Genomic DNA, 16,681 nt, shown 5'->3' on the forward strand with positions numbered 1-16,681 from the left:
AGTAGGTGTGCTGATCTTAGACCTGCCAATCACTCATTTCAGTAAAGTTTTAAAAATCGGTTGACTGGCTGGAGCTGTGGCTCGGAAGGTGAAGAGATTGCCACCCCAGTAGAAGGCCCAAGTTTGAGTCCCAGCACCCAGGAAATAAGCCAGATGTCATCGTGTGTTCCAGTTTCCTTTCTCTTGCTGCAATAAATCCATGACCAAAAGCTACTTGGTGAGGAAAGGGTTAGCTTCAACTCATAAATCACAGCCCACCATTGAGGGAAGTCAAGGCAGGAGCCTGGAGCAGAAGCTACGAAAGAATGCTGCTTACTGGCTTGCTCCTTGTGGCTTGTTTAAGTAACTCTGTTATGCAGCCAGGACTTCTTGCCTAGGGATGGTGCCGCCCACAGTGGGCTAGAACCTCCTCCTACATCAATCAGCAGTTAAAGGAAACGCCTGGCAGATGTGACCACAGGCCAGTATGATGGAGGTAACTCAGTTGAGATTCACCCTTCCCAGATGACTCTGTTTGTGTCAAGATGACAGTTGATGCTAACCATGACATGGTGGCATGTGCGTGTGGTCTCAGCATTGAGGGTGTGAAGCCAGGAAGATCCCTGGGGCTTGCCGGCCAGCCAGCCTAGCTTAATTAATGATGTCCAGATCACCTGCCTTAAAAAAAAAAACAGAAACAAAAAACAAAAAACAAAACAAAACAAAAAACCCAACAACAACAACAACAACAAAAACCAAGGTTGAGACCAGGCAGAGTGGAATAAATTTTTTTAATTCTAGCACTTGGGAGACAGAGGCAGGCAGATAGATGTCTATGAGTTCAAGGCCAGCCTGGTTTACATAGTGAGCTCCAGGCTAGCCAAGGCTACACAGAGAAACCCTGTCTTAAAAAACTAAATACAACAACCCCTCCCCTCCTGGAAAAAAAGGCCAAACAATGTTGAAGGTCTTTGAGAGGTGGATCCCTGGCCTCCTGCACCTGCACACATAAGCAGAAGCCTCACACACATCAGTGCAGATGTCATGACAGGTCGTGGATGCTTCCATCTGGATTTTTATTCTTTTGCTTTCTAGACCTGCCTTTTAATGGAGTCCAGTCTGGCCACCAATGCCCAGCTAACCACGAGGTGAGTTTCTTCTGGTAGCTATGGCAGCAGCTTCAGGACCAGGGGACTGCTTACCCCCTAGGGGACACAGAGACTGCCAGGGGACCCATTACACATCTGGCTGCTACTGCTGGTGCTGGTCTGGTTGTGAGGCTGGCCCCAGCTGAGTGATCCTTGGGGTTGGGCTGTTACATTGACATGATGCTGTTCACAGACTGGGTGTCACTTAGTTTGAATGACAGCCCCTGGAGCTCAGCTTTGCCACATGTTCTCTGTGCAGGTGGAGGAGATGTGGTCGCTCATGAAGACAGGGAACAGGTGAGCCTCCTGTGCGTCCTGGCTGAGTATCTCTCAGAGTGATGTGTGGCCTTGGTCCTTTCTGCCCTGAAGACTTAGGGAGATGTTTGCCCACAGTTTTACCCCCAGACCTCCTCTTCCCGGGTCCCAACCTAAGTCCCCAGATGTAAGCAGGACAGTGTGGGAATGTGGCTGCAGCCATAACGAGTTTATTCCTGAGGTCAGCAGTGTAAATAGTAGAAAAATGTATTTCCTGTTCCAAGTCAAATAAGCAAGTGGCAGCCAGTTGGCCAGGGGCCACCAGTGGGATTTCAGCCATGCATGTGCCCTGCCGTTGGCTGGGGAGGAAGCAGCAGAGGTACCTGGCACAGCCTCATCTTCTTGCTAATGGTAGACTTCTGCTAATGGAAGCCCCTAGTGTCTACTCAGTGGGTCCTGCTGGAATCATGAGGGGCAGTGGTGCATAGGGCTACCGGGGTGTGCCACCAGGGTTGGCTGGACCAGCTGACAAGCACACTGGCTCCTGGTGCGGACCTCACTGTGTGATTGGTGATCAGGAGACACTGATAACCAGGGAATGCATGGAAGGGAGCGGGTGGCCTCTCCGTGGAAGAGACTAGATGCTCACATCAGCCATCGATGTGTGGAGCCACTGTCTGCTACTTGGGGTTCTTTGGCAAAAGTAAAAACTTCCAGTTGGGATAATCCAGCAGATGGCTGGGCTGCCTTATGCAAACTGTGTGCAACGTCTAAGTGGTGTCCTCGTAGGTAGGTGGATACTTTCTCTGTAGTATGTGGGTCTGTATTTCTCCCCCTCCTCCCCTTCTTCCTCTCTCTCCTTTTCTTTTTTCTTCTCTTTTCCTTTCTTTTGCTTATTTATTTACTTATTTATATTTTAAAGACAGGGTCTCATGTGTCTCAAGCTGGCCTCAAACTCACTAGGTAGCTGAGGGGGTCAAACTCAGGGATTCAGGAATGCTGGGCATGTACTCTTAACTGCAGCCGGGTACCCAGCCTTCCCCTCACTCCTTTGCAGGGATATGTCCGCTGCTAAGAGGGGAGGGGTGCTTCGTGCCTTCACAGCCGGCAAGCCTCAGTGGACCCCTTTGGCCACCTGTTTGTCATCTTTCCAATGATGCCTTAGTGGTTCCTCTCACTGAAGAAATCCACCCATGCTCCCTTCTCTTCTTCTGCCCTCCAGCCCTCACGTGGCCTCTGGAAGAGCCTCACTCAGTCTGGCTGGTCCTTGTTTTCTGGTCTGCATGCTTTTGTTAGGGGCAGGTTTGGTTCTCTGTTGTAGCTGTGGCATGGCCTCTGACTAAAGGGGGGAGCTCAATTGGTCACTGTTACATGTGTGGCAGAGTGGCACACAGTGGGCAGACTTTATACTCTTGATGACAACCTTCTTCCAGCCCTAAAATCCCTTTGAATGAAGTCCAGGGACGGATCTCTCTGTCTTGAATATGGTTCGCCGAGCTGTTTTATCGAGAGCACTCGCCATTGGGCAGGTGGGAGGCGGAAGTCGCGCCATCTTTAAGACACAGCACATCGCAGGTCTCCACAGTTCACCGAGCTGTTTTATGGAGAGCACTCTCCTCCTGTAGGGCAGGAGACCTACTTCCTTCCTTTAGCATTGTTTGTTCATGGACTAAAAGCAAGGAGGGAGGCTGGGCTGAGGTGGTGTATACCTTTAATTCCAGCACTCAGGAGGCAGAAGCAGGCAGATCTCTGTGAGTTCAAGGCCAGCCTGGTCTACAGAGTAAGTTCCAGTATAGCCAGGGCTACATAGAGAAACCCTGTCTCAAAACAACAACAACAACAACAACAACAACAACAACAACATCCCACCCAAACAAACAAAACCAAAAAATAAAAAATAAAAACAAAAGTAAAAATAGAAAAATACAAAAAGTGCTGAGAGGATGGGCTGACTGAGTTGACAGGTCATGACTGGAGTTCCTGTGGAAGCCAAGTAGAACATTGGGGTTCACTCTCAATGTGGGAGCCGGTGATTCAGGTTGCTGAGGCAGAGCAGGGGTGAACACTTGGAACAGATCTCAGGGGACCCCCTCTAGTGACTCTTGGGTATAGTGACAGAGTCCTTTCTCCTGTGTGAGCATGTGTCCCCTCTGGGTCTTGGGCCCCACTTCCTGCTGAGCAGAGGCCTACACTTGTCAATTGAGCCAAAGATGTGACCTGGGACTGAAGACACTGCAGTTTATGGGCCTGACTGGGCCCATGGTCGAGGGATCCTTACCCACCTTTCTCTCCTCTGTGGGCAGGACATAACTTCCCATGGCTGCCAGGCCACCCTCCTCCTCAGCCTCTTTCGAATCCCACCTGGCTCTTGCCTCAGTTTCCCACATCTGCGTGGTGGAACCTGGACAGCATTCTTCTCTACAACCTTCTCCCTGGCACCCACACACCACTGTCTTGGGCCCGAGAACCCACAAACCTTTGGACTCAGTCACCATTTTTGGTGAAAGATGTCCGTTATGTGAGCAACATAGGAACCTGTCTGACATTGTCGTGGGGTTACTAAAGGAGACAAACACCATTTGTCCCTTGTTCTCTGATAAAAAGACACAATCCTCTATCACCTGAGATCTGTGGTGTAGGGTGATTGAAGCTGTGTTCAGCTCACTTCTCCACTGTCTCCTCCCCTCCCCCTCCTGTTTCTGTCTGTGTCACCCTGCCTCGTGCTCAGCACTAAGATGCTGCTAAGGTCGGGGCTCCTGCAGAGGGGCTGGGTACCAATGTTATACACAGGGACCGTGGACACTGCTGGCTGTGGTCCTCCCTCCCTCTGCTAGTCCAGGCTGGTCATGGGCTTTGCTAAGGGAGCAGCAGCTCAGACGTGGACTGGACACGGGGCCTCCTGGGTTCCCAATTCCCAGCTCTTCTGGTGGTAACATGGTATTCTCAAAGCTGTGTGGCTCCAAGCCATGGGCCATTTCATTGTAGAGCTCACAGAATCATGTCCACTGCTCAACAGCTCTGTCTCCCTCACACCCCCACCCTGGGCTCCTTGCCACACTGGGGCAGCCCATACTTCTAGGCCATGGGGGAGCATCGTTCCAAGCCATGACCAGGGAGCGACACAGACATGATCTCCCTGTCTGGCATCTCCTGACCCTGGAGGAATCTGCCTGGAGGACAGACGTCGGCAGCTGCTGCTGGACTATGTTCTCAGCTGGAGCGGGGGGCAGCTGAGAGGTTGCATGAGTCTGCCGACCGACCGACCGACCGGGCTAGGATTTGAAGTCTTTAGATGCTCAGCTTCCACGAGCATCCAAGAATCCAGGATACAGATCCCGTGGAGGGTGATAAGTCTGTGGGCTCCCAGTCACTCACTCCATCTGGAGTTGTGTGGAACTTCTGGTGTCTGGGAACGGAGCTGAAGTGCCTGAGCTACCCGGGGGAGTCCACATGGGATCAGGAGGAGAGGCTGGCATGGAAGGACAATGGTGACCTGCCCAGTAACATTGGCTGGCTGTGGCTTCTGCACAGTCTGATTTAATCCTCTAGGGCAGCGGTTCTCAATCTTTCTAATGTTACATACTTTTAATACATACAGTTTCTTATGTTGTGGTGATCCCCAACCATAAAATTATTTTTGTTGCTACTTCATAACTGTAATTTTGCTACTGTTACCAATTGTAATGTGAATATCTGTGTTTTCCCATGGTCTTAGGTGACCCCTGTGAAAGGGTTGTTGCCACTCTAGAGAAAGTTACTCTAACCTAAAGCCTGGAGGTGTCTTGTCTGAGGGCCTTCAGGGAACAGGGGCCTGTCGCACATCTGGCCAGTCTCTGGCCAAGCTTCCCCCTTCACACAGATACTCTGTTCTCCACTCAGCTCTCTCTGCTCCCCCCAGGCCGGTGATGAATTGAAAATCCTATTAAGGTTAAATTAATGGGCTTTTCTTGTGGGGCAGCGGGCTGGAACGAGGCTGTGTTTGTGTCTGTGTGGCAGAAACCGAGGACTGGGTGGTAGACCAGGCTTTCCAGGGCTCCCTGCCTCTGTGAAGAAGCGCCTCATCCTCACTGAGTGGCCTTTTATCTGGGAAGGGGCAGAAGTGCTATGAACCTTGGAATTAAAATCTGTTGGGGCTTGGGACAAAGCTTGAGCTCAGAGACCATACCACACCTCCCCCGGCCATGGGATTAGTCCATGGGAAGGCCTGGAGCCTGGTGGTTGGTTCAGGTCTGTGACCCCCCCCCCCATCCCACCCTGGAGGCCAGGGGATGTATATCCCTACAGGGGAGCTTTGTGCTTTTCTAGGTGGTGGGAAGGGTCAGGCCTGGTGACAATGTGTTGTGGAGCTGGCATGGGGGAAGGGGTTCTAGAGACTTCTCTCCCTGTATCCCACCCAGACAGCAGTTCTAGAATTGTATAGTCTCTCTGTGTTTATGAGGTACCTGCTCTGGCCAGCTCCACGTAGTTTCTGGGGACTGAGCTGTGACGAAAGGGGGCCTCAGTCTAGTTAATAGAAGGCCGATGTTATGGCTGCCCTGTTGGGTGTGGATGGATAAGTGCTGAGATCAGGAGGAAACTGGCAGGAGAGATGGTCAGGGAAGGCCCCCTGGAGGAAGTGGCACTTCCCTGGAGGAAGCCATGCAGAGATGGAGCTGGGCAGAGAGAAAGGCAAGTTAAAGCGTGGGGACCAGAGTAGGAGGAGGGTGAGGGGTCTACAGGGAGAAAGAAAAGAGGCAGGAAGCTACCTCAAGTGGATCTGATTTTCTTCAGCTCTTAGGTAAACATTGTTGTTTTGGTGTGTGTGTGTGTGTGTGTGTGTGTGTGTGTGTGTGTGTGTAGTGCTGATACAGGGTCCCACTGCGTAGCTCCGGCTAGATCCAACCTTGCGATCTGTATTAGCATCCGAGTTTGGGGATGGTAGGCATGTGTCTCCACACCCAGCTAGGGAGCTTTATTTTACGGCTCCATTTCACAGTTCAGAAGACAGGGCCCAGTGAGGGACAGAACCGTGCGGTGAGCTAGAGGCTGGGGACCAGAGCCGGGTCTCTTAATGCTCAGTTCACCTGTGAAGACGGTTATTGATCCTCAGTCCCGACTAGGCTGTTGTTAAGCATTTTATAGTTGTTTTTGGAGACAGGGTCTTACATAGTCCAAGATGGCCGTAAACTCTATGTAGCCAAGTCCGGCCTCAAACTTGCCATCCTGCTCCTACCTCCCAAGAGGTAGGATTACAGGCATGCATGGACCACCATGCCCTGCGGTTACTTAGCCTTTTATATAAATTGATGATGAGCCGGGCGGTGGTGGCGCACGCCTTTAATCCCAGCACTTGGGAGGCAGAGGCAGGCGGATTTCTGAGTTCGAGGCCAGCCTGGTCTACAGAGTGAGTTCCAGGACAGCCAGGGCTACACAGAGAAACCCTGTCTCGAAAAAAAAAAAAATTGATGATGAGATTGTGTATTATCTAACCAATCTCATTACATTGATTGATTGATTGATTGATTGATTGAACGAGTTAGTGATTGTGTGTACACACATGCACACATGTGTGTCACTGTGTGTGTGTGTGCGACAGTCAGAGGACATTTCGAGGGAGACAGCTCTCTCCATTCACTGCGTGGGTTTGAGGGATTAAATATGGGCCACCAAGCTTGGTGGAAGGTATCTTTACTTGCTGAGCCATCTTGCCAGCCCTGAGGTGGTAGATTCTTTGTGTGTACACCTAGAGAGGACTTGTGGACCCACTACACAAAAGTTGAGGCTGGGATACCTTGCAGAAGACACTGGTGGTGGCTGGGCTGGGCTGGGCTGGGCTGGAGCACTCGATGCCTGAGGACTGAGCACCTCTTGTGTCATGCCAGACAATTGGGATTCCCAGTATAGACAATGGGTTCAAGTGCCAGGGGAACAAGGAGCTCAGGCCAGCAGCACGCATCTCTCCAGGGTCCAGAGGCCTATGGGTAAATTCATCTCCTCAAGCAGGGAGAGGAAGAAGCTATCTTGTCACAGAATTCATGCCCAACGGCAGCCCCTTTGCTGGGTTGCAGGAGAGGCTGAGGATTAGATACAAGACTACCTTGGGGCTAGCCTTCCATATTTCCCCACCTCTCTGAACTGTCTCCGATGCTGTTTCTGGCTCCTGCTACCCTGTGTACTTGTGGGAATGTCAGTGGCAGGGAAGGACAAGGGGCCTGACAGGTGCTGTGTCCACCTCTGGCCCTGCTCTGGCCTGGCTCACACACAATGCTTGTGCTAGCTGAGAGGCCTGACTTCCGGATGGGGATCAGGCACTGAGTGGGTAGAGAGAAGGAGGTTGGAGAGCAGAACTGGAAGGCTCAGCTGAGATGGAGTGAAAGGCAGGACAACTGGAACCCCGATGAAGACAGGAGGGGACAGCCACACTAGATCTAACTTGCAGGGAGGCCTTGAGGCCAGAAGGAAGCAGACACCGGAGGATGGGTGTGGTGGCAGGGGGACCTGCTCACTAAACTTTTCCATAAGACATAGGTGTGGACAGGAAACAGTGAGGTTGGCTGGCAGGAAGGACTTGGGAAGTGTGAGAGTGGGGATGCTCACAGGCAGGAGAGTACAGCAGGCTGAGGCTGAGGGGTGAGCCACAGGTAGGGAGACTGGAGGGAGGCACAGGTCAGGGTCAGAGCATGGGCTTCCAGGTCTGGCTCTCTGATTCCCTAGGGTAGGGAGAGTAGCCTAGAGTCCTCCTGTACCCACAGAGATCCAGTGCCAGGGTGACTAGAAGGTCCCGGGAGCAAGGTGGATGCCTGAGTCTTGGAGCCATTGGCTTCTGTAATTTCATTTTATTGTTGATGTTGCTGTATATGTGATGTATTAACCTCTCTCTCTCTCTCTCTGTGTGTGTGTGTGTGTGTGTGTGTGGATGTGTGGATGTGTGGATGTGTGGATGTGTGGATGTGTGCATGCACCCTTGTGTGCAGATGTGGAGGCCAGAGAGGTCGGTATAGAATTCTTCCCCACTTATCTTAGTTTTTAAGGCAGGGTCTCTCACTGACCCTGGAGTTGATGATTGGGCAAGGCTGGCCAGCCATCATGAGCAGGCTGGCAGCAGTCTGACTCTGTCTTCCCAGCTCTCCGGTCACAGGTGCGGGCATTGCCACACTAGATTTTATGTGGGTCGATCGGAACTCAGACCCTTCTGCTCTTGTCTGTGTGCATGTTGTAGTGGCTCTCACGTGGACTGTGCCTCTGTCATTTGATGGTGGACCTACCTTTCTTGTCTTGTGTTACTGACAAGCTTCCAACTGCTCCTTTCTCTCCTGTGTTGTTAAAACCCCATCTCCAAACACTGCCCGCACCCGATGGCTTTCCAGAGCCTGACTTCCCTCATTGAGCCTCACAAGCTGATGCTGTGTAAAACTTCCCAGGATTCCCTAGCACCGATAGGGGGAGTTTTGTGTGAGTTAACTTTTCCAGCCTCAAGTATACTACCCCGCCTCAGACCTCTGCTTTGGCCACAAGTTTCACTTTACCCCGCCTACCGTCCTTCCCATGGTGTCCTGTGGGAACTTTCCTCTGCTTTCAGATAAGGGTGTGTTCTTTTTCATTAGGGGACCTTCTTTTTGTCACTGCACCCTCATTCTCTCCAGGACATCACACAGATGTGTTTGGTGGTGCAGCTGGGGCACCTCCTGTTTAGACCGTGAGTCCAGAGCAGAGACAAAGGTCAGTCACTATTGTCTGCAAAAACCTGTCTCAAAACTATGCTCTCAGAAGGCTCTGAGTGGATGGTGATAAACCAGCCTCAGGTGCTTGGTGGAGACACCCCGGATTCGGGGACAGTTCTAGGACGAGGCAGGCTCTCAGCCTTCCTGGGAAAGGTTATTTTGGTCATGGCAAATAAGCCCCTTTGGAAAATGTGACCAGTTTCTGATCTTGGCGCCTTGACTCTCAACGCCCTCCTGCCAGCGTGTGATGGGGCCTGTTAATAAAGAGTAATTATGAATGGGATTAGAGAGCTTATGGGGACAGGTGGGGTCCCTTGTCCCACCTGCTCCCTGCCAGAGGCAAGGATGACCTCACATTGTCCCTCCCTTTTGAGATGTGCAATGGGGGCCCAGACAGGCTGCTTCCTTGGGGAGGGGTAAGAACCCTCCCAATGGTGACTTCCCACCATCCCAGGTGAAGTCCCTGGGGATCCATGGGACAGTTGCACTGCAACACACCTCTCAACCCTGTGTGACATCCTTAAACCCTGGTTAAGAAAGCAGGAAGGCAGAGGGAGGCTGGAGGGGAGGTTTCTGCCAGGCCTGTGGGAGTCTCTTGCTTCTGTTTCACAAAGAACCAATGCTTTGTGGTTGGCTCTGTAGAAATGGATCCTGGGTTTCAGCTTAGAGGCTCAGGGAGGTAAGACGAAGGGAGGTGAGAGGCAGAGGCAGGAGGATCTAGGATATCTTCTGGAAGAGCTAGGAGAGGAGAGAGGAACCCAGAGGATGAAGGAAAGAAGCCAGAACCAGGTCCATTCATCCTGTTTTCATGTGGGCAGGGAGACAGGGACCCTCTCTGTAATCCACGCTGGCCTCAGCTTGGAGGAAAGTAATTATCCCACCTAAGCCTCCTGAATGCTGGGATTGCAGGCGTGTGCTACCATGCCGCCTCATTTGTCTCTGAGACAGAAACCAGGGTGGGCCTGGTTAGGGAAAATGACAACTGTGGAAATGAAAGAATTGGGGAAAATCCTGGCATGTCTGTGTGTCAGTCTTGGGAAGGAGAAGTGGACAGAAAGAGCAAAGCAATTGGAATACACTGGGTTCGTCATTAAGAAAGAGATGCCAAATATTGTAAATTCCATGAATGGCGTAAAACACGTTAATTACAGAATCAGTAGTCACAGGGAAGAAGGAAAACATCAGGTTGCCTCCTGAGGAGCTGTGTCAAGAGGAAGCTGAATGAATATCTCTTTCCCAGCCACCAGCTGTCAGAAATTCATTCAACTAGACGAACACAAGCTTCCCACTTTCTCTGAGAAGCTCATGGCCCCAGAAGTGGAAGGGTTGTGTGGTCCGAGTCAGTGGTGGGAGCGACAAACAAGGTCTTCCCATGAAGCCAGGGGTCTGACCACGGGAGACAGGAAGCACAAGTCTCTTCAGGACGCATTGGGAATGTCAATCTGAGTGTTCTCAATAAACAAAGGAGAGAAAGCTAGTTTTGGACTAAGAGATAGTACCACACCTCAGCGATTGAGGGCCCAGAGAACTCAAGGAGGCCGAAAGCTTTTCAGTGTTTCAGCCTGGTCTAGATAGTTCCAAGACAGCCAGGGCTACACAGAGAAACCTCATCTCAAACCAAACCAAACCAAACTATCTAAGCCAAACCAAACCAAACCAAACCAAACCAAACCAAACCAAACCAAACCAAACCAAATCATCATCATCATCATCATCATCATCATCATCATCATCATCATCATCATCATCATCATCAACAACAACAACAACAACAACACCCAAACAAAACAAAACTCACAAACAAACAACCACAAAATAATCAGTTGGCGTCCTGGAAGGGGAAAAAGGAAGGTTGTACCATTGCCCTAATAAATCATTTACAACATAACAAGAAATTAACAAGACATGGAGCATTTCCCCACCATCTCCACATCAAAAAGGAAATCAAAGGCCAGGGGAGTGGCTCTGGGGTAGGGTGCTTGGGTAACATGCACAAAGGCCAGCAGAGTGTAAACTGAGCTTGGTGGACACTACAATCCCAGCACTTGGGAGGTAAAGGCAGGAGGATCAGGAGTTCAGGATCATCTTCTGCTCCATAGTGAGTTAGTGGCCAGATAGGACTACATGAGAGCCAAGGGACTCAACAAGATGTCAGAAAATAGAGCTAATCACCTCATCCTTGTCACCATCTACAGAAAACTGCCAGATCAGAGCTCAGAGGAATGCTTATGGCTTCAGGCTAGACCATTGTATTCCAGACTGGATTTCTAGCTTCTAGATGATTCTCCCACCTGTCTCCCCATAGGAATGCTGGGATGGTAGATGCACACCATCACATCTGGCCTTTTACATGGATTCTGGGCACTAAGGGTGGGTGGCCAGGCTTATGTGCCTCATGCATGTATCTGATGAGCTATTTTCCCAGCCAGTATTTATTTATTTTTAAGACAAGGTTTCATTCTAGCCTTGGCTGCTTTGAACTTGTGATCCTTCTATCTCTGCTTCTCAAATACTGGGATTACAGGTGTGTGTCACTAAGCCCAGTTATAAAGATTACTCAGAAAATGAAATGATACAATTTATCATCTAACCCAGAAAAAAAGGAGAGACTCAAGTTCATAAGAAACAACTATAGAAAAGCAATCCATTTCAGAAGAAATAAAAAAGAATTCAAGGGGCTAGGGTATAGAGGAATTTTGGTCCAGCAACATGGCTGGTTCTGGCTGGAATACAGACATGTCTTTAGTACAGATCTTTAATCCCTAACAATGTAGGTAAAAGTTAGTTTTGGGAAGGAAGCAGCCATGTTGGATAGTGAAGTCTAATTGAGGGGTAGACAAAGTGATGCACCAGAGAAAGATTTGACAGAATGAGTCAGAGATAAGAGATGCCCAACACTCACCAGAACAGCATAGGAAAGAGAGGCAACTTAAAGAGTAGGACACACACAGAGAGAGAGAGAGAGAGAGAGAGAGAGAGAGAGAGAGAGAGAGAGAGAGAGAAAGAGAGAGAGAGAGAGAGATCAGTTGAGGCAATTGAGTGCAGTGAATCAATGCAGTGGAGTTGCGTTCATGCAGTTCAGTGCAGGTCAGAAGAGGCAGCTGAAGCTAGAGAATAAGGAGCCAGATTAGAACAAATTGCCAGAGTTTGAGGCCAAGCAGAGCAATTCAGTAAGAAGCTGAGAAGACAATTTGAGTCAGTCAACTTGGAGAAGAGTTTAAGCCACAAAGGCTGAGTTGAACCAGCTAGCCAGAGTTCAGCAAGAACTAGAAAGGGTGAGTTTATTTAGCAGTAAGCCTTTGAGACAAAATTACATCAGGTGAATAGAAGATACTTTTACACTAGGGAGAGGGCACAGACATATTTGCTACTATGTAGCTACCTGGGATAAATCTGGGTAAATGTCTAATAACCTGGTAAGAGGGGCTCTAGCTGGAGTGGTGAACAAGATGGCCACAGGGCAGTGTCTGGGTGAGAGTTGGAGATAGTAGATTCAAAATTGCTCTCTCTCTCTCTCTCTCTCTCCTCCCTTTCTCCTCCCTCTCTCCCCCTCTCTGTGTACATTCACATGCACGTGTATGCATATATGCTTGCCTGTGCATGTAGATGACATAGGTCAGTGCCTAGTGTCTTCTACCAGCCTCCACTTTGCTTTCTAGTGTGTGTGTTCACATGTATGCATGGGCTGCATGTCCACATGTGTGAATGTGTATGAAGGCATCTTTTTCTATCACTTTCTGCTTAGTTTTTCTCCACCCAGGACTCACTGATGACAAGATCCTCCTATCTCAAACCCCTCATCCTTAAGTTTACAATAAACATGACTGTACTTGCCTTTACATGTGTAGCAAACACTTTACTGACTAAGCCATCTCCGATTCTCTGAAACCTGTCCTTTTGTACTTGTTGAGTTTTGTATCATGTTTGTGTGGTACTCTTAAAAACCTGGATTAATCAAGAAACTATTCATACATTTTTATTCATACATATCTTTTCTTTTTTGAGATAGAGTCTCACTTTAGCCCAGGCTGGCCTCAAACTTGCTATGTAGCTGGCCTCAAACTCCTGACCTTCCTGCCTCTACCACCCAAGGTTTAGAATTACAGGAATGTACCTCCACACCCAGCTTCTGATTAATTAATTAATTTAAAAATGATCAGGATGTCTTGGGAGTACAGGACAAGGACCAGAGTTCTGATCAACAGCACCCATGTAATGCTGGTGGGCTTAGTGGCATGCTTATAGCTCCAGTGACAATGGAAAGTGAGGAGCTCTACAGCAGGCTAGGCAGGCACCCTGGCCTTGTCAGTGAGTTCTGGGTTCAATTGAGAGACCTTACCTCAGTGATTAATGCAGAGAGCCATCGAGGAAGCCATGACAGGAATAAACATGGACCCTCTGCTCCGTGGCCCGCATACTCTCTGTGTTTTCCAAATTTATCAGGATCTGAAAAACACAGATTAAAATACTTTTGACTCACTGGCTTTTTGAAACTGATTCTTAATCCTTACCATGTGATGCTGAGGATGGTGGGAGCCCCCAAGGGCTTTGATGTGCGTGTCTTGCTGACTAACCATCTTCCCAGACTCAAACCCCACTTTTAAAAGGTTTATGTAGACCTGCATCCCAGCACTCTAGAGGCTGAGGTGTGAGATTAGAAAGTTCCAGGCCATCCTGGGATGTCGTGTGAAACCCTGTCTCAAAACACAAAACAACAACAACCGAACCCAACAACGGAACCCTGTTAGAATTCTGCTGACCATACTCTACCATGTGTAATGAGACTAGCATGTAGGCTGATTAAACAGGTACCAACTTCTGAGTGTTAGAAACTTTTGCATAAATGACATCACATGATCCTCACTAGGCCATGTAGAACTCAAGATGTCCATTCTTAAATTGCAGATGAAGACATGGTAACTTCCCTCACTGACCCAGCTAGACAGGATGGGGCTGTACTTGAACCTGGGACTATCTAAATTCTCACTGGTGCTCTGGTCTGTCACACACATGCATGTGTAAGCCATGGTGACATGTAGAGGCAAACACGTGCTGGTTTGACATGAATCTGCCCCACTGCACCTACCTGCTCACTCAGAAGGATCCACACTCTGATGCCTCCACTCCCTGAGCCTGCCTGGCTCCCAAGGCCAGAGTTAATGACTGGGCACTGAAAGCCCACGCAGCTGGCCAGGCAGAGATGAAAGACAGAGAGTGTGTGGGCCACCGAGCAGAGGGTCCAGTTACCTACTAGCGTGGCTTCCTCCCAGGTGATGGATGACCGGTAGATACTGCCTTATGGGTCAGCTCCCAAGGCCCTCTGTCCCTCAGTAAAAACATCCCTTGATGTTAGCAGCCAGGGAGGAGACTACCAGGGACAGAGGTCTCTGTGGTGCCACCTGGCTGGCTCTGTGTCTTGGCTGACTGGGAGCTGGCTGGAATTCTTATTCCCAGGGGAACCCTCACCCCCATTGCTGAGTCCTGCTGCATGGTGCTTCACACAGTCTGGCTGGTCGGTGAGGCTGGGCAGAAGGCTGACAAGTGAAGTCACAGGAAGCCAGAACCTGGGACAGGACCCTTGGGAATAGAGAAGAATCTGGAACTTGTGTTCTTGCCCCAGGTCTTTGTGTGGTGTCTTGTATAAGATCCTCTTGGTTTGAACTCAGACTTACCTTGTGACATATGACCCCTGGGGACCTCTGCCCTCCCACACTGTGTAAGACAGATCTTGAAGATTGTTGCCTTTTGTAACCTCCTTCTCCTCATGGCTTGAGTGGCCTTCATGCTTCTGAGTCCCTCCACTCCCCTGGTCCTCCTGCATCTTCTGTCCTCTCTGCTGACTGGCTCAGCTAGGGACTTGAGTTCTGGAGCTGGGATACTGGGGGCTCAGGACGTAGCATCCTCACATATCACCCAAGAGATGCTGTGCAGCTTCAACTCTCAAGTCCTGTCTCCTCATCTCTTCTGCTTTCCTTGAGGGCTGCATGGGGTTTTTACAGGCCTACTCCATAGCAGGTCTGGAAATGCAGGCCGTCAGGGCCGCACCAGCTCTGTCCATGCTATCCTGGCAGCCATACTCCATTCCCTAACTCCTGAGTAGGGCATCCACTCCAGGCCCCTGGGTGTGCAGAGCAGCAGTGGATGGACTCTGCCTGAGCCTTGAGGGACTCCTGCCCCTATCCCGTGACACTGGTAGCAGAAAGTACACAGTCTTCTGTGTGTCACCTGCCAAGGGACTAAGGAATTCTCCCAGTCCTCTCTCTCTCTCTCTCTCTCTCTCTCTCTCTCTCTCTCTCTCTCTCTCTCTGTCTCAATCTATCTATGCATCCATTTATCTGTATATCCATCCATCCATCCATCCATCCATCCATCCATCCATTCATGTCCATCTGTCTGTCCATCCATCATCTACATCATCTATCTGTCTATCTATCTATCTATCTATCTATCCAATCTCCTCTCTTTTCTTTCCTTTTCTTTCCCCTTCTCCTTCTCTGTTTGCGTTTTGAAGCCAGGTCTCATGTGGCCCCGGCTAGCCTTAAGCTCACTATGTAGCCAAAGTTAACTTTGAACTCCTGATCCTCCTGCCTCCATCCTTCAACTTCTGGGATAACAGGCTTGCATCATGCCTAGTACCATATTATCTACTCATCTACTCCTCCCCACACCTGGCCACTGCCTGGCCCAGGCCACTGTCCTTTCCTGCCTGGATGATGTGGTCACTACTCTTTTATTTCCTACATAATATTTTATTGATTATTTGGGAGTTTTCACATAATGTACTCTGATCACACTTACTTCCTAGTACTCCTGTGTCTGTCCCCCACCTTCTGAACTCCCTCCCCCCAAAGGAAAAAAAAGAAATAAAAAAGGTCGTATTTGTGTTGCCCACATACTCACTGGAGCATGGTCAGACTCCCAGTGACCAGCCCCTTGAAGAAAACTGAGTCCTTCCCCACCCGCGGCCCTGCCAGAAGCCATCAGTTGTGGAGAGCTGTACAGTATTTATGAACTTTTTATGGATTCTTTGTGAATTTTACATCATACACCCAAATCCCACTCATCTCCTCACCCCTTCATATCCACCTTCCACCCTTGCAACCCCCCCCCAAAAAAAACCCTAAACCAAAACAAAAACATATCTCTGCAGAAGCTGTGGTGTGTCACACACAGTCTACCCTTTTGTCCACATATCTTTACTTGGAAATGTTCATTGCAATGAGTCATTGGTCTGTCTGGAGGCCTCTGGCTTCTGCTATGCTCTCTGGATAGCATATGCTATCCTCTCTGGGGCTCCTCTTGAGTATCCTGCTGTTGCCGTGTGTCAGGAGATCCTGCAGCTTTGGATCTGTCTGCAGAACCAGGGCCTCCACTTGTTCCAGATGTTCATAAATGGTGTAGATGCTGTGGGCCAACTCAGAGCCCTGGACCTGTGCCTGGGTGGAAGCTGAGTTGGTCAGCCCACAAGCTTTCCTACACCCACCCCACCAGGGCCAGCTCTCCCACTTTGCCCAGGTGAGGGGCAGGGCCAGCTCTCTTGCTTCCTGCTCTATGACCTTGTCACAATTTTCATGAGTTCTCTTTGATGGCTTTCTGTCT

General features: G+C 49.8%; 1 long non-coding RNA gene across 2 annotated transcripts in view; it reads left to right on the top strand.

Moving 5' to 3' along the window:
• Nucleotides 1-980: 980 nt before the first annotated feature.
• The window catches only part of LOC143442316 (uncharacterized), a 59,544-nt gene continuing 43,843 nt past the window's right edge, over nucleotides 981-16,681 (top strand). For both annotated transcript variants that reach the window (XR_013110378.1, XR_013110379.1), the window contains exons 1-2: nucleotides 981-1,127; nucleotides 1,387-1,424. This is a non-coding gene — a long non-coding RNA (uncharacterized LOC143442316). The remainder of the gene's footprint in view (nucleotides 1,128-1,386; nucleotides 1,425-16,681) is intronic.

Source organism: Arvicanthis niloticus, chromosome 5 (assembly GCF_011762505.2).
Source record: "Arvicanthis niloticus isolate mArvNil1 chromosome 5, mArvNil1.pat.X, whole genome shotgun sequence".
NCBI lineage: Eukaryota > Metazoa > Chordata > Mammalia > Rodentia > Muridae > Arvicanthis > Arvicanthis niloticus.